This window comes from Pempheris klunzingeri, chromosome 16 (genome assembly GCF_042242105.1).
Source record: "Pempheris klunzingeri isolate RE-2024b chromosome 16, fPemKlu1.hap1, whole genome shotgun sequence".
Taxonomy (NCBI): Eukaryota; Metazoa; Chordata; class Actinopteri; order Acropomatiformes; family Pempheridae; genus Pempheris; species Pempheris klunzingeri.
In genome coordinates this window covers 11,544,424-11,566,170 of record NC_092027.1, presented here as the reverse complement: position 1 = coordinate 11,566,170, position 21,747 = coordinate 11,544,424, and the positions used below count along the sequence as shown (strand labels likewise).

The 21,747-nt window shown below is 42.9% G+C and overlaps 1 protein-coding gene across 2 annotated transcripts in view; it reads right to left on the bottom strand.

Moving 5' to 3' along the window:
• pag1 (phosphoprotein membrane anchor with glycosphingolipid microdomains 1) overlaps positions 1-21,747 on the bottom strand; it is a 46,416-nt gene that overhangs the window by 16,420 nt on the left and 8,249 nt on the right. The gene's annotated exons all lie outside the window — the stretch shown is intronic.

Sequence of the window (21,747 nt, the reverse complement as noted above, 5' to 3'; positions counted from 1 at the left end):
CATGACTAACACCTGATAAATTCCTTATTTGGTCTCGTCTGAGATGCTCGTGTCCAGGTGTCACTATCTGCCACTGTGTGCCAGCTCGCGTGTGTCTCTGCTGGCACTTAAACCAGAATAATTACTGGCTGCCACAGTGCTGTGTCACCATGGCAACATTCCCTTCTTCCCATCAGCGCTATTTATGGTGGTAGAGAGAGAAAAAAAATCCACAGAAATGTTTTGAACACATTTCATACTGTAGAGGAATATTAAGCTGCAGGTGGTGTATGTGTGTTTAAACATGTTTTATGGTTTTTGTGTGTGTGGTTTTGTGTTTGCACTTGTTTGCTGCTCAGCCTTTGTTGTACTTGCACTGGATGGTAATGAAGAGGATGAAGTCGAGGTAAAAGTTCCTTCAGCTACCAGACTTCTATACTAAGCTTAACAAAGGGTCCAGTTTAATCATTAGCAAAGATTTCAACTACATCTCATGGTCTTCCTCATCTGACAGTGCTGCCTTGTTGTCATGGAGATGGTTTAGTTGTAATAACAGGTGGTCGTATATTGAGGGATCCTGTAACCCCTGTCTCTGTGCAAGTATGGTCTCCAATGTCAGACAGAGACACTCTACATCACAACTTAACAACCCCATCAGCTGAGGAAGGCCACAAGATGTGGATGAAAGCTTTGGAAACAAGTTCGACCTTGTGTTGAGACTTTTTTGTCAAGATGCTCCTCCCAAGGTCAACAAATGACCGAAATCTGCACGCCCCTATCAGGATGTAAGTTTAGTTTAGTTTAGTTTAGTTCATGACAGTGAGGAAAACTTTTAATCAAAAATCAATTTAGTTCTTCCATTAACTCTAAATAGACAAATGAAATTACCTTGACAACATTCATTCCAATATAACTCATACTTACGGGCTCCAGGGTAGCAATGCTCTCTTTTCCCCTATATTAAAAACTATAGCCCATATAACACCGTATAGTACACATTGGGATCATTGACTGAATGAATGTGTGCAATCGCTAACAGAAACACAAGTATTATTAGATTTGCTCTCAGAGGCAGAGAACTCCAATACATTCCTTGCTCTTGCACTCATCCCTAGTGTACCCTATCTCCTACTCTACTATACCACATATTATGTCATTTATGTCATATTCTGCTTTTGGGCCTCACTTACCAGAAATCTAAACATGTCATTAACTGAGTGTGCTGCTTGTGATTTTCCCCAGAAATGTCACAGCCGACACCCAGTTCTAATGTTCTAGTAACATTGCAAAATGCAAGGGCTCTCGTCAGTGGGCCATAGGCTTAGTCACCATTGTGTTAGTGGTTTAGTAGACATTTATGTAAAAGAAAAATCTTCAATATTACTTTAACTCAAATGGTATGAGGAACCTGTTAAGTGCAAACACAGATCCAGCTCTGGATAACATTGCTGACATAATTCCCTGCTGAATAGAAAATATGCACGGAGTAAAACCTCCCATCTTCCTCCTGAGGACACACTTCATTTATATATACTTAATAAATACCACGCATAAACGGTCTGAGAATCTTTTTCACTGTGGAAACCTCCTCACAGCATGTGATACAAGACAGCAAGCCAAGGACTACAACTGCACCGTCTCATGCTGTCACTCTCTTTCTCCTGGCGCTTTCAGGCTTTAATAAAAGAAAACAGAAGCCTTGGAAGAGACACAATCAGCGTGGCTGTCTGCTGTTTCATGCCATAGAAAATAACTGACTGGAAAAGCCATTTGAAAAGGAATGTGTTTTGGGAAGAAAAATCCCAGATTCTACCCTCACACAGCTGTACACACAAACACACATGCACAGACCCGAGACCAGCCACAAGCCCCATCAAGGCATAACCTTCCATGCAAGAAACTAGAGCCAAGGAGCCAAGGAACTGAATCTGAGCCCTGCTGCTCTACAGGCAGAGACCCTACCTGACATTGCAGTGAAGCGTACCGGCCAGGAAGAGCTTTGTGTGTGTGTGTGTGTGTGTGTGTGTGTGTGTGTATGTAGGTTTGTGTGTGTGGGGGAGAGTTTCATCTGTTGGACAAGCTGTTGGACGGCAGAGAAAGACTGAGGGAGAAAGAGAGATTTACCATCCACAGTCAGAGCAGTTTCTGTGGATGCATTTGTGGCTGTGTGACATCTCCCTCTACAGGGTCCTCTGGGTGCACACAGACGGGGAAGGTTTACAGCTGGATGGCTGATGAGAAATGAGCCCCAGGAAGCCTCTCGGAGGAGAGCCAGAGGCATTTCCACAATAATAAATAATCCAGTTTTTAAGGGAGAAAAAGCCTCTGCTTTCCTTAAGCAGTTATGCTGGTATGGAGCACTGCAGGAAGCTCAAGTAACATTTCTAAAATTAATAAAGGGGTTAAGAGAGAAGAAAGCTTATTGCAAACAATGAGAATTTGCGCTTTGTTTGCAGAGACTCCTTTTTGTCCACTGTTTCGGGAAATCAACCTGGAGTTATTGTTACAAAAATCATTGTACGCAAAATAATAACCCCTATGAATACATGCATACATGACACTGACAATACACTTTGTAGTTCTATGGAGATGAAGCACACCCCAAAGAACTCATGTTCACTAAAAACAATGCAGGACCCTGTAGGGACTCAGTAATGTTGGTTTTTCAACAGTAGTAAGCTTAAACACAAATTCACAAATAGTCCTTTTAAATGGCTTTTAGGGGTTTTTCCATTGGTCATTATAAAACCAGACAAACGATGAACATGGATGCACCACATAATAAACACACCACTGACCACCTTGTGTCCTGACCGCAGGGCCATTTGGATGATGGGGGTGGGAGAAATGGGGGAGGGGTGAAGAAGGATGGAGGACTGCTGCCAAGAGAGGAGAGAACAGAAGATGAAGAGAGAAAGAGGGTTGGGGGGGGGGGTCATCAAGATGACGCCATCAAAAGAAACCCAGTTTGACGAAGAAGAAAGAGGACAACTCTACAAGAAGGGATACAAAATAAAGATGGTAAAGTAGCGGAAAGGAAATGCAGGCAGAAAAAAAAAGAAAAAAAGCATAGCACACATAGATGCCTATATGCACATACTCATGGGGACACACACACACACACACACACCCATCCCAAGGGAGGGTTGATGGAATACAGCTCCCAACAGGCTGCAGTGAGGGACCCTGCCCTGACTGAGACAATGCAATTAAGTGCATACACACACACAAACACTTGCAGAGACAGCTATATCTGCTGAATTAAATGCATCATTATAGATCCAGACACCTACAAGTGGCAGTTAATGAACGAGGAGTATGTGTGGAGCTACAGGGTGGATCACTGTGTATCTAATGCCACTCAATCTTGCACGGTGTAATTTACTAATCACTGTCGGTCTCTGCATGCACGCCTTGTGTGTCTGCACGCTTGTGTGACCATGAAAGCAGGTGCTTCTGATCAAGGGACATAATTTGTGTTGCCATGGCGACGCTGCCCATCCGAAGGCTTAATGATTTTAGCATGAGAAATTGATCTATCCTCCCTAAATGGGGAAATTGAAACTGCATAATTCAACAAGGCTCCCCATTTTCTCCCTCCCTCCCCTCCCGTCTCCCTTTCTCATATTACAGATATATGTGTTATATCTTCATCCATACACAGAACTGCGCTCCTCTCTCTTAAAAGATACAGTAGCTATATCTGCTGGGAGCAGTGTTTATATCGATCTCCCAGTGGGGACATATAAACGAAATATGAACCATTTTCCCCCAAGCAGATAAATGTTTCATTCCCCAAAGATTCAAAGAGATACAACAGCCAGCAACCGAACGTCTTATCTTTCACGCTTCACAGAACATTTGCACGTTAGTTCTTTCTTTTTCCTTTTCCCCGTACCACAGTAAAATTAAAAAAAAATCATTTTGCAAGAGGTGAACTACATCCTCCAGTTGTTGTATTTGCCTACTTCATGAGAAGTCCTTCACAACTACATTTTGTGAGGCGGCATGGCTCTCTCACTGTTAGCCAGAGAATCCCTCCCAGCTGCAAGGCCACAGAAACAGCAACATGTGTCTCATGCCTTCACCATAAATGACAAATCTCCCATCTCCCTAAGCATTTCTGCGTCCTGTCCTGACCTTGCAGACCCATTGCAGTCCACAGAGGCTCTGTGTATATGTTCAGCTTTCGTGTAAACGTCTGCGTGCCTGTAAAATCTGCATCTAGTTAATGTCACACAGCCCCGTGGGAAAGAAACATTTCCTGTCTTCCTTTCCTGGTTTTCGAGGACTCTGATGACCGTGAGATCTTCAAAAGGCCTGCAGCTGTTTTTGCCCCAAGAGGAACTACTGTATTCAAAATGGATGAACACAACACTGCAGCTTAACTGAGGCTGGATCACCTCAGGCATTTGCTTATTTGACTACTGAGTGTGAAATGTTAGGGTCTAAATTTCAGGGTATTTTTGTGACAAATAGAGGACGGTAACCTCACTTTAAAGATTAAAAAATCTTTTTGCGTTATAAATTACACTATTATTCAGCACAATTTTTTTGGCACCTCGACTAGGCTCGTTCTTCTCTCTCCTACTTGATCTGCCCTATTATCGTCTTTTTTTGCCAATGCCTGAGGCTGTTGCTTTGCATCTAAATCATCTGGACTTGATTCTGTGAGCGTTCGTTTAGCTAAGCCCAACAGTGTGTGACTGTGTGAGGCGCTAACGCATTCTACAGAAAGAACACTCACTCTCTCACCCTCAAACACTCGAAGCCTTTCAATTTCAGTTCCACTTTTCTCCTCTCTCTCCCTTCTTTCGTCCTCACGAAAAGCAGCTTTCTCAGGCTCGCTTAGTTGTGTCATTGTTGTACATGACAAATCGATTCTATTGCACTGTCTCCCTCAGCATCTTGAAAAGAGGAAATGTGCAGTATTGTCAGCTTTAAGAACTTCATCCATCAGTAAAAACACAACTGTCTGCAACTCCCCAAAACCACAGCTGCCCTCTGAATGTGCCGAGCACAAGCTTTCTGGGCACAGTGTTAACGGTCGTGTTTTTGCCACACTGCTTAGCAAGCAAACGCCACTTAAATTGAAATTTAATGAACAAAATTCCACACAAGACATTTTTTTTATTCTTTACTATTCTTCATGTCCTGACAAAGCAGCTTTATTCCCCTCGCTCCAGCAGAAAAATGCACTGTGCCATTGTCTCAAATTGATTAGCTTTGTGACGGCACTGCCGCTCAGCTAATAGTGAAATGCTAAAACAAAAACTGCTTCAGTAATTGTGCAGCCAGGCAATTTTCTGTGATTAAACAAACCAACCGGGCGTGTCATCCAGATATGTAAATGGGAGCATGAGCATGAAGAGAAGGCATGGATTGTTGTAATGATTTCAGGGATTGTCACTCACATTGTAAGTGACCTTCTCTGCAAACACTAATGGATGCTTTTGGGGGGGGGGGGGGGGGTTTGAACTGTTGAACTCTGGGAATTCCTGGACCAAGAACATGGACAGGGCTGCAAAGTACGGTTGCAAACAAAGGAGTGTCTGACTCCTGCTCCCCAACTAAATTGAAACTTAACTTGAAAGAACAGACCTTTAACAGCACTCCTACGAACAGATACATGATACACACACACTTCTGATTAGGAAACGGCAGATTTATTCAGCACTGAACCACTGCCTGCATAAAATTTCTCCATCATTGTCACCTTGTGATGAAGATTAGCATTAGAGTGAATGAGGAGTAGATACGACCACATCATTATTCAGTGGCATTGGCCTTTATGTGTTGAATAGCCGCCAAGATAAAGGGATTATCAGGGTGGATGGAATAGGATGAAGGGTGTGTGTGTGTATGTGAGGTAATTCATTCTAAAAGCTGCTAATGAGATGCAACAGATGTCTGGAGATGCATGATCTCATTTTCCCTCTTGCAGATACACATGGACAACATACTCACACACTCTCCCTATCAGAGATGCATTAACGAGGCGGCCCAATATAATTTCTGTCTTCTACCAAGTCCCGCAGACGCACCTCAAATCATTGCCGCTGCTCTGAAAACTGCCACACAGCACAGCATTTATCTCCGCCTGCGACACCGGCCCTTTGGACAAAAGGCACAAGGCAATTAGGGGGATTAATAGAGGTGTGTGTCTGTGTGTGTGTGAGTGTGTGAGAGAGAGAGAGAGCAGATGAGCAACTGAAATGGAAATGTGATCCGTCTTTACAAGACTCCCACCACAGCAGGGGAGGGTTTATTAGACAATCCAGACGGGGCAAATGGCAGGGGGTCAGACCCTTTCAAACCTCCATAACGTTGGACTATAACACATTGTTGCGTTCTTGAGAGGAATTGCAGGTCTGGTTTGCTAATGGGTGTGTGTGTGTGTGTGTGTGTGTGTGGACACATGTGAGGGGAGGTTAAAGAGCAAAGACGAGGGAGGATAGGGAAGAGTTGGGAATGAAAAAGGGAAGGAGTGGAAGGAGGCTGATGCGTGCTGATGCAGCTTCTGACCTTTTGGAGTGAGCCATTTATCAGACATTCTTCTGCAGACTGGGATTGTTTAATATCACATCACACACTCACACTCACAGCCCTGCTCCTCCCTATCTGGCTCTGGCAATGCAGGCTACCTCTCCCCTATCCTCCCTCGCATAAACCACCAGTTGTTTCACCATCTTCCCTGTCCTATGTTGTGTCTTCTTTTTCTTCCCTACATTTTGTATCTGCGCTCTTCTCCTTCCTCTCTTTGTCTCGGTCTGATCTGTTGGCCCGGCCTCCCTTCACCTCATCCTTATGCCCCTCAACCTTTTCTCTCACCTCTCCTTCTGTGTCCCCCTCTGCAGACCATAGCATATTCAACATGTCTGCTAGCCTATAAACATATGGTAAAATATGGAAGCCTGCAGAGACTCAGAGGCCATATCTACAATCAGAAACAGCAGCTGGGGGTGGGGAGGACCGTCGGGGTGGCTGTGGGGGGTTGCAGCCAAACAAACACGGCAACCTCTTTAAGAGCTTGGAGGGAGGGGAGGATGCCGTGAGACCTGGCAACCCTCAGACAGCAATCTTAAGGTTTCTGGTTAAATCCATCCAGCGCACGCATGAGCAACTCTGGATGATTGTGTGCCGCAGATTCGGCTCTGCTTCCACCTTTTTCACAATTCCATTTGATTTCTCATTTCACAAGCCAAGAGCTTATTCCACCCATATTCCACAGCGGTCAGTGGAAAGGTTGCTCATTGAAGAAGAGGCACTCCAGCTCAGAGAGGAGGGATGGAAACCAGCAGCAACTTTGAGGAATTCAAAATTTGTGTGGAGTTCAAAATTTGGTTCAGTATTTTGGGAAATAGACTGTGTGGTAAATGCCCACATCCGTTTAGCTAGGCTTAGCATAAAACCTCAAAGAGAACTAGTGTGACTCTGTCTAAAGGTAAGGGTTAGGGTTAGCATGTACCAGCACTTCTAGGTCACTAATTAACATGTAATATCTTTTTTTAATCTACCAAAAAACAAACCTAGAAATTGTGGTTTTTGGACTATTTCTTGGACGGGAGCTATAATGTACTATAAACTAGTGAGCTTTATAGGTGCTGGCAGGTAGATTTTTGTTACCTTCAGACAGAGGCAGGCACCCCGTTTCCCCTCGTTTCAAGTCACATGCTAAGCTAAGCTAAAGCTAAGCAAGAAAAGAGAGGTAAATGGTTAATGGATTGCTTTTCTACAGCCTTTCTAATCCCCCAACAGCTCAAAGCCGTTTTCGCTACATATCAACATTCGCCCATTCACACACACCCTCACACACGGGTGGCAGAGGCTCCCATGTTAGGTGCCAACCTGCTCTTCCGATTAGGGAACGACTCGCTTCACTCTAAGTATAAGCATATTTCTCAAAATGTCAAACTTCTTTTAGCTGCCAGTATTTATAACAAGCCTGTTGCAGTTCATTACAGCTACCAGTCAATGTAGGCTCTTTGAACATGGTGATATCTCTTTACAACCACGAATGGAGCCAAAAACTGCATTATCACTTTCTTGTTCTACAGACTCCTTGCTATATTCAACAGCGGCATGAACTAGAGGGCCAAATCATGTATAGTAAGTATATAACACGGTGCAATGTTTATTTACAAAGTGGTGGTAGCTGCCATAGTCCTTCTCAAATCAGTTAATGGGGGTGGCTCCGTGTGTCCCGAGGGAGAGCTAAAAACAAAATGAACCAACTGAATGTGCACCAGAGCAGCAAAGAGAACGCCTGCTGGTGGCGGAAAATCTGCTGTCAGTCACACACACACGTACACAACTATTTACGCACACACACGCACGCACACTTTTTTACAATTTAGACATAAAAATACAGCGAGAAGCAGCCACACGCGCACCCACACACACACACACACACACACACACACACACACACAGAGTCATCCGAATAGAGATGAACCAATTAGCAGTCGACAGACACCAGCATGGCAGAGAGAGATGGAGAGAGAATGAAGGAGGGAAAGAATGCATTAAAGCATTCAGTGTGCAGGCAGCAGTCTGAGAGAAAAATGCAAGTGAGACACCTTCACACCCTGACACTTTCAAGGAAGCTGAGGTGGCCAGAGGCAAATCCATTCTGACACAGTGGGTGGATAATGTGGCAAGATATGTGGAGAGAGCGGGACAGACGGGCGACACTCACTGATATTACTCACAGAGTGAGACTGAGGAGGAAAAGCAGGAGGAATACAAAGACTTTGATAGAATGAATAGTGCTGATCAGCTGTATACATTGTAGAGAACAGATGGGTGACAATTTTAAGGAAAAAACACCAATGTGTTAGTGAGGTTTGGGCCAAAACAAGGTTTCAGAACTGGTATAGATCCTCTAAGTCTCTGGGACTCTACTGGAGGAGTGACCACCATTTTTCCAATCCATAAATTGATTAATGGGTTGGTTGCTGGAAAGGCCAATCAAATGGAAATTAATTAACGATTAAGCCATTCTTCAAGCAAAAATGCCAAAAGGTCTCTGGTTCCAGTTTCTTAAATGTGATGATTCTCTGCTATTGTGTTTTATATGACAGCAAACTGAATATATCTGGCTTTTGAACTGTTGGCTAGACAAAACAAGCTATTTGAAACAGGCATTTTACACACTAGACAATGAATCAATAAACCAAGAAAACACTCTTTGTTAATTGATTGCTGCTTAAACGCTGGGTTTTGGTGTGTGCCGCACATACAGACTATAGTGTGCATGATTAGGTAATGAAATTTGGATGCAAAAGTCCAAAGTCCAAAATCCCACATCCGTGTTCAGCTGGGTTGATATCTGACACCCGCTGATGTAACTTCATGTAACTGAGCTCAGGTCACGTTGCTTATACAAAACATACATGTGTCAGTCTGAAGGGCAATTACAAACAGTGCAATTCATTGTTTCATCTAGAGCACTCACACTCACGTACTTGTATACGCACCACTCGGCGCACACACACACACGCACCTGAACTCTAACCCAACACACACTTAACCGGAGAGCCCCTTGATATCAAGAGCCATTATATTACAGCATTTGTAAATTACCTCTCAATGCTCCAGACAGCAGAGTGACATTAGGCCATTAGCAAAGCCCTGGACACTTAACACACTCTGCACAACCAAAACACACACACACTCCACACTGCTCTGACCCCTTGAGTGCTACTGATGGTGATTTTTCCAGTTGACATCACCCTGGGTGAAATGTGTAATGCAACATATGTCATCATATTATAGTGATAATCACTTGTCTTTATGGCTTGGTTACTTATGAACTTCCTGACTGTCTATCAGCGTCATATCAATTACTGTGAATCAGGCTATCAGAGCAGACAGGATGTTGCTCAGAGTAGAAGGCAAGGATTTCTCAAAGGAGGAAGTTAATTAAAAGAAAACGGACATGGTGTCTTCAAATAGATGCTGAGTGAAGTAAACAGCCTCTTGATCGTCGTGACATGTCATCCTGTCTATCAGCTGCCCTTAAAGTCTTCTCTGCTGTTTACTATATCCAATAAAACAGGAATATAATTAAATTAATCTTTTAAAAAGAGAACAGACGCTACCTCGGCTTTGCGTGATTGTTGCTTCTGAAGATTAATTGGAGATAAAGAACCCAACCAGTTTGTCGTCGGATGACGCAGCAAGGAGCATGAAATCATCCCTTGGGGAGGAATTAACAGCGTGAACACAGCCAGAGAAGAGATTTCGCAGATTTTGTCCTAAGCTGCTTGGGCACAAAAATGACATCTGCAATCCCCTCACTTCCAACAGCAAATTTGTTGTGTAAGATTTCCTGGAAATCTCAATCAAGAGGACTGAGATCAGAAACTTTCATTTGAAAATGCACACAGTGGACACTTGTATGTACACAAACTGTGGGGGCGCTCAGCAAAGAGAGCCGAGTGCCACAGGATGACGCATTTAGGTGCATACTGTACACAGAAGCACTGCATTCCCACTTTCATCTCCAACAGGAGTCCACTTCAAGGTTAAAGAGTCTATCAGGATGTGTGTGTTTGTGAGGGGGTGAAGTTTGACCAGGGGTAAGCTCTGGTGTGAGGACAGTCGCCAATTGTATTCCTGTGAGAAGTCTAAAAATATCCAAACACACACACACACACACACACACACACACATACACCTACCTTCCTAGGCAAATAAACTAGGGAACAGAGGATAGAGAGCGGGATTCCCGTGAGGAATCAGTGGAATGTAAACAGGCCACCCACACACATATAATCACACACACACACATTCAGAGGCTGTGAGACGACTGTAAAAAGATGCCCCAGAGAACAGTGCAGTTTGTTGGGATTATCCTCTTGGTTTACCCCCTCTGTCCTCCAAAACGCCCCATGAGAGGCTCCAAGAATGCAGCTGAATGTTGGGAAATATGTCAACCTTCACCCTTTTGTCACTGAACGAATCTTACAGAATTATGGGTAAGACGTTGCAGCTGCACTCAGCAATATTGAGGACATTAGCAGTTAGGCTAAAGCTAAAAGAGGGTTAGTAAGATTTAATGAAAAAGTCAGACAGCATTATTCTTATTATCCCTCACCTCTGTAATATGGCTCGTCTGTGGCGACCCACACACACACACACACACACACACACACACACACACACACACACACACACACACACACACACACACACACACACACACACACACACACACACACACACACACACACACACACACACACACACACACACACACACACACACACACACACACACACACACACAATACTTCATTCTAATCCTGTGTGGCTCAAATGAGTGGCATCAGTCCTTCTCCTGTGGATAAAACCCTCTGGGTCACACAAACACTGCAATTTTAACTATTCCGAGTGTGTGTGTGCGCTCCAACACACAGCTAGCAGTAGTTCACATACCCAAGATGTACTTCAGCTACTTTTTAGACAACTATAATCAAATACACTTGTAGCAGAGCTAAACTTCGGAGTAAAGTGGTGGTCAGGGACGTGGATTTGACATGGTGCTTTTAATAATGTACAATGAGTTGCTGAACCCCTGCTGTCTTTAACACTTTCTCAGCCATATGACGGCATTGTTGTGTTATTAGGCCTATGGCCCACATAACCAGCTGCTCTAGAAATGACTTTCTGGGTCGCTGGGGGATTACTGTAGGGCTAACGCAGCACACAGTCCTGGGGGCCACAAATGGGTCAAACACTGCCACATTTCAAAAGCAGCAAAACAATGAATTACCCAGCAGTAACCTTGAAGGCTCATTCCTTAGAGATGAGAAATCCACAAGGGGGCTCTTTACACTTAATTAGAAGGAACACGTCTAGACAAGAGAAAGTAAACAGCAGCTAATTTCCTGTGTTTTGGCTTCTCCTGGCCTTGTCCTGTGGTTAGCTTAGCAGTGTTAGCCTCCCCTCTGCTTGTGGCTCCTGCAGCTATTGTTCTGGTGCAAGGCCAATGATAAACAGCTGGTAGCACCCTGTGTTTCTGTGGCTGAGCTTGGCAGAAATGCTGCGAGTGGCGTCCCTCTGGAGTTCCAAGTTGTCTGCCTTTGATGAGGTGGATTCCCATTTTTTTAAAAGTTGGACATTTTCTCTTTTGCAGGGAGAGAAAAAGGTTTTAATTTCATCTTCCAAGTCCTTTTATCGTGTGTTTTGTTTGCAAAACTGGCTTTGGAGACGCTGACACACTAGTTTAGAAAAACCTCAAGAGTGAAGCAAAAAGCAAGAAATAAAAAAGCCACAAAAGATCACGTAAACATGTTTTGAACTTCGAATGACAAATTTAAGATGGAAATAAAGGTCACACAGGAAAAGGCTAATTTCATCATTCCTAAAAACCATTCTAAGCTACTGTGCTACTACTGTGAAGTATCACATAGCTTCAAAAGCCTCTTCCTCGTTGATCCCATAACTTCATTAATTAAAAGGAGAGAACAGAAACAGTCAGTACGATAAAACAACACACCTATAGATCTTATATTTCACCTTATGGTCATGATGGCCCATTAATTTACCCAGACTCCGACGGTGTCAAGCTGAGCGCCCTCTCATGTGGAGATCTGTAAAAGTGAAAAAAACTTATGACAGATGTTTGGAGATAGTCCAAAAAGCCCCCACCTCTACGGTTTCTACAGGAAATGAAAGAGATAGAGTGCAGGGGAAGTAAAAGAAAACATTAACTGACTGAAACATCACAATCTGCTGGGACACTCAGTTTAGCCCCCTGAGAGAAGTGTCTCAACACATTTGGGGAAATCTGCTATAATGTTAAGTTATTGACCTGAGATCTCTGAGTACGTGTACACAGTCCTAACTGAACATGCAGGCGCTTGTTATTCACCTCAGAGACTCCTATGAATAATTGAGAGCTGCGTGGAGCTGATGATCCATATGATGATTCAGTAATGAGCTTCACGGCCTGATCCTGGGATTTGGTGAACGGAGCATCACACAGTTTCAGGGGGAATATAGATTCTATTGGTTGTGGTGTTAGGAGGAGCAGCAAAGACAGGATGTGTGAAAAGGTGTGGTATGTGACATATGTTACAACCTGGACACACATCCACTACACACATGGTGTTCATTAGTGCACTGACCCATGAAGAGCAACTGCTGACAGCGCAGAAAGGCCAACCAGTCATTCAGTATTTGAATGCCGCTGATTAATAATTTAAGTCTATTTTAAAGCAAAAATGCTACATTGACTTCTATGATAAAAGATTGGATGCCGTTGGGCTTTGGACTGTTGGCCGGACAAGACAAAAGTTTGTCAAGGTGAGGACAAAAATATTGACATCTTGAAACCTGGGAAAATACGATGGGCATTCTTTTTTTTACTATGTTCCAAAAATTAACAGATCAAACAATTAATCATGTTATTGAAAAAAACAGAGATCTAACAATGAAAACTATTATTTGTGTTGCAGCTCTAGTATCATGATGCATGATAGGACACATGACACCCTAGTCAATAAACATTTCAGTCATGGATTACTTCTTAAATGCCAACTATATATACATATATACATTACATTATTAATCAATTACTCAATAAAATCAATAGTTTAATAAATAATTAAGTTAGTTGTAGTCCTTCAAACAACAGAATCCAGATTGCACAGTATAAGTTGTTGGACCAAAGTGGATCCATGACTTTGACTAAAATAGCTACAGTGCTGCAGGATATCAAAGTTCTCCAACTGTCCTTCAGTCAGCTGTGAATGAATTCTAAATAAATCCACAACTGATTTATGCAATCATGTGAGCGAGTCACTGTGTAACCACATATCTGTCTGAGAGGGTGTGTGTTGTATGGCAACCACCCGGGGATCAAGAGAAGCTTGTTAACACCCCGCCTGGTGTTCAGAGGTCGGACACTCTCCCCAGGTCTTGTTATCGCTCGACAGGCTGTGTTGTGCCAAAGCAGTGTGTCCCAATAATAGGCTGTAAAAACGACAATGCATAACCGCGGCCTCGGACACGCTCGATGGATGTAAACAACCTTGACGTGTGGCGCAAGAACACATGAGAGATGACACATTCACAGAAAGAAAACACAGACACATTACACATGGATTATCCCTGATGACTAACTGGCTTTGTACATCATTGGAGTTTGTCTGGTGTGTGTGTGTGTGTGTGTGTGTGTGTGTGTGTGTGTGTGTGGGTGTGGCCTTTTGACAAGTTAATGCATCAGCTCATATTCTGCAGTCACATCAAGATAAGATTAAAAAAGCAGAATTAATGGCTGTTAAGGTTAGAGGTTCATGTCAAACTCCACTATAGCTTTAAAATGATCCGATAATAATTCCATAGTAACCGTGCAGCAATCCCACTGTTATTATAGGCTTGAAACCTGTGTTTACCTTTCATATCTGGTAGGCTTATGTAAAATAAATAATCTATTAAGCCCTATTGTCACACTGCTTTGCAGAGCTCATCTGAGGAATGCCTCTTCTCCTATTCATTGTGAAAAAAAAAAACAAGATTTGGATTTACTTAAAATGTATTTTGTATATTAGTCCATTTGGCTTTAAGATAAGATAATGTGACAATCTTTTATTGACATATTATATTTCACTGTGTGCATCGCAGGAAGTCACAGGTAGACTATGACTAATGCAGTGTCAGCTGCTACGCATGCCATAGTAGCAAGTCACTGGCAGCAACTGAGCAATGAACGCAGTACACACAGTCTATCCCACTGTTTAACACACACACACGCACGACAATGTAGAAAGAAAGTTGTGAGAGTGGGTCCTCCTGCTCATTCAGTGTAATTCTCCCATAATCCTTCACTCTGCAAAATGACACAGCTGCTAGACATACCCTCTTTACTGGCGCCTCAACTGCCCCCCCCCCCCTTCTCTCTCACATACTCTCTCACATACACTCACACACACACTCAAAAACTCTACAACCACGACATATCTTAAAACAACATCCATCCTGATGGCGCTTCATGATTATTTATGCACTAGTAACAATAAATGACAGTCTATTAAAAGGATTAAATCATTTACAGTGCACAAAAACACGCATTCATCACCATGACAACACAATAATTGGAAACAAACAGGGACTCCGTAAATAATCTACGATTTGTCATCTGCTAATTGTGACCAAATAAAAATCACTGGGTTGGTTCGGGCTGTGAGAGGAAGATGAAACAGCAGGCTTGCTTCCTGTTTGTGAAGACAGAACACACCCTGTTTATGCAGCAAAATTCACAAGCACACAAACTTTGCTTCCTAACCCCCAAATCATTTAGCATTAGAGTCAAGTGTCTGCAAATTAGTGGAGTGGCTTTTTGAGCAGCACCTGCTGAGGAGAACTGACCAGTCCATACTAAACTCGGATTTAAGGAAGCTCTATTGTATCACTGTTTTTGGGGTATAAATGAGTCCTAAAGAATTCACAGGCTTCTCCAGGTACAACATGAGGGGAGGGAGCAAAAAGAGCAGGAGATCAGGATATGGAGCACCGGCATGCCTAACTGGCACTTTGTGATGCCAGCCTGTCCATCCATCCCCTAGCAACCCTGTAACCCGGGGCGACAGGGCCTTGACGATGAACACACTGAACAGAACTCAGTGGTTCTCCATTTGCTTGTTGCCAAGAGGCTGATAATGCAGACCTTTCAGATCGGCACACACACACACACACACACAGACACATACGGACATCAAAAAACACTTTACTATATACTCTGAAAACACAATAAAAAGATGTGGACCGACACCTCATGCACACACATATTCATAAGGTACATGCATGCTATCATGCCTGCACACAATCACAAAAGGAAAAAATGAACAGCAAGCACAAGCCTGTGTACATTCGTATACATACACAGACACACACTCTTTCCTCTGTGCTATTATCCAAGTGATTGAGTTACTGAGACAGTCAATATGCTACCTTACATTGAGAAAAGAGAAATCGATGCTGTTACACTATCTGTGCAATTCATCACCAGCTAACATCAGAAGACAATTCACAAAGACGGCGTGTTCATGGCCAACAAAAGCCGAAAGACAGCGTTAAGTGCAACAAAGTGGAGACAAACTTCTACTGATAACACTGGGTTTGAGGAATTTGACTTCTAAATCAATCTGCAAAAGAAAAAAAAACTGGATTTATTAACAACACCCGAATATTTGCCAAGAGTTTAACAAAAGGAGAAGCAGATTGTGCATTTCAGGCTGTGTACAACACTGACTTGGCTTCCACAAGATGTGCTTCCCTGCAAATTCTTGCTGATTGAATCTGTGCATGCTTGGCTGACAATGTCAAGTTCGTGAAGCACAAGCAGGCTAACTCTGCTAGAATAAATGAGCGGGCTCTATGCTAACTTCCAGCCGGCAGCGGATGCAAGATGACAGCGCGGAAACAAGTGCTAAAAAAGCTCGGAGTGAACCGGCAGCAACGACATCAGAACAAATGGGATGTGAAGTTTCTGGAACAGGGATGGTATTGTTGGGAGAGCACCCCAGTGGGCTTCAGGTTACAATCTCAACGTAGCTTAATGATAGAATACAGAAAAAGCACAGTCTTCATCTGCACACAGTTACTGACAGCTATTGTGTTGCTGATCTCAATATCTCATGGTAGAAAATCACACACTTTCCAGAACGTTCCCTGTGAATTCACTCTCTGCAGAGGCAAAACAGCTGGGCAGGAGTGTCGTCTGTCTGTCTGGTGAGTTTGTGTGGTTTAAGCTAACTATTATGGCATTAAGTCTGAGAGTATTGTGTGTGTGTGTGTGTGTGTGTATAACAGGCAATGCAGAGTCATTAGCAGTGTTGCTTTCAGTGTGCAGCATGCTTAATGAGAGGGCACGGCTGCGCTGTCTGAGTGATTTGTTACTGTGGAGGCTGAGGGCCAACACTGATTGCTGCGAGTGTGAGCGCGAGGCATGGGGTTCGGGTATTTGTGTGGTGTGTTTGGAGAGAAAGTAGAACAGATATATTAGTGTGTGCAAAGCTGAGACAGACCGACGGAGACTCAAAAACCCCAGACTTATTTTAAATATTCAGTTTTAAGTGTGGTACCAGCTACTTTTCATGAGTAAATCATTAAAAATCCCCTTTTATGTCATGTAATTAGCTACAAAGCAACATTTACTGGAAGTCAAAATCAATTAAATACCAAGTCCACTGAAACCTAACCCACAGACACAGAGATCTGTATTCAAAAGCCAAACCCTGCCCGCTTTGTTTTTTCATGAGGCATTGTGTGGCGGAGAGGAGCCTAAAAATAACCTTCATAACACGGTTGAAAAGAAGCTAATCCCCCAGCCTCATTTGTTGCTCTGAGTCAGGCTTTTAATTTGCCGCTTTATGCCCATGTGTATTTTTATTGCCACGAGTCAGCGTGCTTGTGTGTGAGCATCATCATAAGGAAAGGGAAAGGTACTTGTGTGATGGGCGGGAGAGGAGCAAAGTGTTGGGGGGCTGCTGGGGAATTCCCCCATCCTGCGTCTCTCCTGCTTCAGCACTGCAGCAGACACTGCAGCCTGTTTTTATCGAGCACGGCACAGGAGAACTGAATAGGTACTATTTACTGTGAGATAAAATCAGGCTTCATCAGGCCGTTCTTTACTGCTCCTGACAACTGGAGAGGGAACAATTCTCTGAACAGTTATTCAAATCAGCAAGAATGCAGCAACAATGCACACAGTAAAAAGAGGAATACGTAAACAGCTGTGTCTGTAGGCATGGATTTATTGTCAGCTTATACTCATTACCTTTTTGGTCCAAGTTAAACTTTATTATACCTTTTATACAGCTGAATACGTTGATTAATCAATTAATTGATCAATTCAATCAATTAATTGATTCAATAGTAATAGTTGCAGCATTAGCAGAGGAACAGTAAGCAAGACAAAAGTCTCCAGCCGTGCTAGCAGCTCTGTGAGGCCGTACTTTGCACATCAGTGCTTCGAGCTAATTGCTAACAGCAGCATGCTGACATGCTCACAACGACAATGCTAGCATGCTAATGTTTAGAAGGTGAAGCCTAGTGTTCACCATGTTAGCATTTGCTACTTAGTACTAAACACAAAGTCCAGTTAATACAGGGATACCAGAATGGTCTAACTCGCAGTTTTGACCTGATGATGGCGCTAGGAAAAGTAAGGGGATTTTTACAGGTGATTTTGCAGTTCATCCTGAGGATGACATGTTTAATGACAGTTTTCAACACATTCTGCTAAAAGCTGAAAATTTCGACCTCAGAGTGGTGCTAAATGAAAAGTCATTATGATTCACCCTCAGGAAACCATGAATGTCTGTACAAAATTTAATGGCAATCCATCCAGAAGCAGTCGATGATGAGACTGATTTCAGTCTGGACCAATGCGATGGATCCGACCCATTATCTATGGGTCACCTAGCACCTACTTGACTTGGCTCAACTCAACTCGGTCTTTAGGGTTTTCCATTAGGTGATAGTACCTGGTACCAGGTACTTTATTAGTACCTACTCTGCCGGGGTTCCAAGCGAGCTGAGTCCAGCCCAAAATGTGACGTCAACAGAGTGCAGCCCACTGATTGGCCAGGGAGTGACATCACTGGATGAGTCATGAGAGTGACTTGTTCACAAGAATCAAACCTGCCGTTTTTAAAACGGCAGGTTTGGAAACAGCGGCCGTGCGTTTCTATCATTTCTGTGAACAAGGTAAAAGGCTACACGCAAACCAAACACTTGATGTCCTTAGTTGTGTTTGTGTTTGTGTCGCATACAAATTACACCACTGGAGTTTCGGGCCGCCTTGCTATGACGACCCCACCCATGTTGAGGTGGTACGCAATTGTAATGGAAAACGACCCAAACCGAGGCGGGGCGAGGCAAGTAGTGCTAAAACTGTGTAATGGAAAAGCGCCATAACATTGCCTTCACTAGAGACATGCCGCTAGCATACATCACAACCTTTCATTGATGCTTTGAGATTTTTCAGATGACCCAAATTTTTTTTCTAAAAACTATAAAGGATCCTCCCTTCAGGAATAGGAAAACTGGCGAGAAGGATAGTATTAAAATTGGAAAATTTTACATCTGAGTGCAAAGAAGCTCTGATTACAACTTTGGATTTCCTGCTGTCACTTCCTGGTCTGTCTGAGAGTTGCCATTGGCTCTTTTCCCCAAATTCTTCCTCCTCTCCTCCATTTCTTCCCCTGTGCTCAGCTCCATGCTTCCATCCCTACATTCCTCTGGATCCAGAGACATGACTAATTTCTGAATGAGTCACATCCAAACCTCCACCTAAAGTAGAGCCTTTGACAAGTTCAACTGTTATCATCTCATATCCTCTGCAGGGCGCTTCATGTTTGAATTTCTGTTTCCCTCCTTCACACAAAGAATGTTTGCAGTTGATTATAAAAGAAAGTGCCCCTGAGAGATGAAGCCCTGCTTTAGGAATTAGTCATCTACACCATGGTGCATCCCAAACTCTGTCAACTTTAAAGAACACACTGGAAAGCACTTTTTTTTCACTTGACTGCATCTCCTCTCCCTGTTCCTCTTTTCATTTTCCTTCTAATCGTCCATTTTCTTTAACTTCTCTCTCCTCGCATCGTTTCCTCTCCTGTTCTCTCCTCTCCTCCGTCCCTCAGCGATTGTAGAAGGCTCAGGGACCTGGCTCCGGTTCAAAACCTTTTTATGTCGCTGTTCGCTGCAGAGAGGCACCCTGCTGTTGTGGGTCCCAAGCTCACATCTCTCTTTTTTCAAAAAGGTCCATCCCCCTCTCTCTCATCTGTCTCCCCCTCTCTCTCTCCCTCTCTCTCTGGCGTTCGGATAACTTCCTGTACCAGAGGCTGAAAGGTAAAACGCTTTCATCTTCCCCTCCCTCTTTTTCTTCCTGCTGTCAAAACTCCCACTCCTGCTATCCAAGAAGAGGTGCAGCTTCCGCAAAGCAACTTAAGCATTTAAGCTTTGTAGGCATTTTTCAAATGTGCAACTCCCTGGGCCAAGTGTACTCTCTTCACAACCTCACTGAGCTGTGAAAAAAATGATTATATGTCAAAGATAAGCATTTGAGTGTAGATCCAGCAGTCACAGTTGACCTTTGATGTTTTCTGTACCCTCTCAGCCTTATATTTCTGTTATTCTGTGCTGTATAATAGCATTACAACCAACAATTATTTTCATTATCTCATAATCTGCTAATTATTTTTGTTGGACGTTGTCCAGTTGCTTGTTTTGTCCTAGCAGCAGCACAAAACCTAAACATGTTCAGGTTACTCTCATAGAAAACAAAAAAGCAGAGATTTAAGACATTTTTTGTTGCATTTTTATGATTTAATGATTTAATGATTACCAAAATGTCTGTTAATGAACCATCAAGCGGTTTCAGCTCTTCTGTATTTAGGACTAAATATGGTTTGTTTTTCTATACCAGTGTCTGAGCTTCAGTTCAAACCTACACAATATTGTATTGCATGCCTAACTTTGAGGAATGTAAAACATACTTTCTTCCCTTTATTCATTTAAAAAAGAGGAAAAGGAAGTTCTCAAATGTCAAATACTACATTATTTACAAAAACTATAGATCAGTTATTTTTTTTAAAAAAAGGGTTACCAGGCTGTGAAAAATCCCTTTCTATGACGGCATCATATTATTAGATAGCTACATTTTTAGATAGCAACTTTTTAACAGAGTTGTTACCAAATACAAAGGATTAACTGAGCCAAAGCGATCTTTCACATCCTGGCAACCTCAAATTTCATTTCCTTAATGGCTTGGAACCTACAAACTCGAATCTATAAAGCTTTAATAAGTGATGTACTAACCATTAATAAAATCATTAGTTTCAACATATAAACCCTTTATAAGGGTTCCCAAAAAGATGAATCAAGGCCACGTTTCAATATTTGATGCAAAGGACACATTACAGATATTAACAACAAAGTATTGAGGTTTGATCAGCTCTATCCAGATAAAATGATCCTTAAAATGATTCTTTAAATAAATAAAACTGTGCATTGCCCCCGTTTCTTGATGGGCAGGATAAAAAGAAACTGTTAACACAGTGAACATGTCCAACCCTTTAACTTTTCATCAGGGAATCTAAGAAAAACATCAGGGTCCAACTGTCCAGGAACTGAAAGGCCCCTAACTTTCCTCAACAATCAACTCTTTGTTCTCCCACTTGGCTCAAACATCTTTCCTCCAATTCTATTTACTCATTCATTCACAACTCCCTCTGTTTAATTCTCTGTCTGTGTCACCCTCTTCGTATCTCTCTCTTTTTTTCCTTCCTCCCTTTACGTTTTGGCATTGCCATTGTCTACTCCTGGATTGTGAAGCATATTTAGGCGCAGCCAGCAGAGGAAAACAACCAGCCTATTCAAAGAGCTTAGCAGTGACAGAGACGGAGGAAAGGAGGAGGAGAATGGGGGGGGGGGGGGGGGGGGGGGCGTGGGGGAAGCAGAGGGAGACAGAGAGTAAATTCCCTGGATGACTTGGAGATATCAATAAACATTACGCTGATTTTAGAGAAAATTCAACATGTGCAAACAGCCCTAATGGCTACAACTGCATCCCACTCAAGCTTCTCTACAGTTCTCATGTTGCAAATTGTTGCATTCAAACTTGATCGCACAAACACACAGGCTGCCTGTCTCGCTCTCTCTCATCTTCCCACACACACACCTCACTCTCTCTGGTGACTTAATGCCCTATAGTCCATTAACAAATACTGTCCCTGCACTAAACAGTCATTAGCAA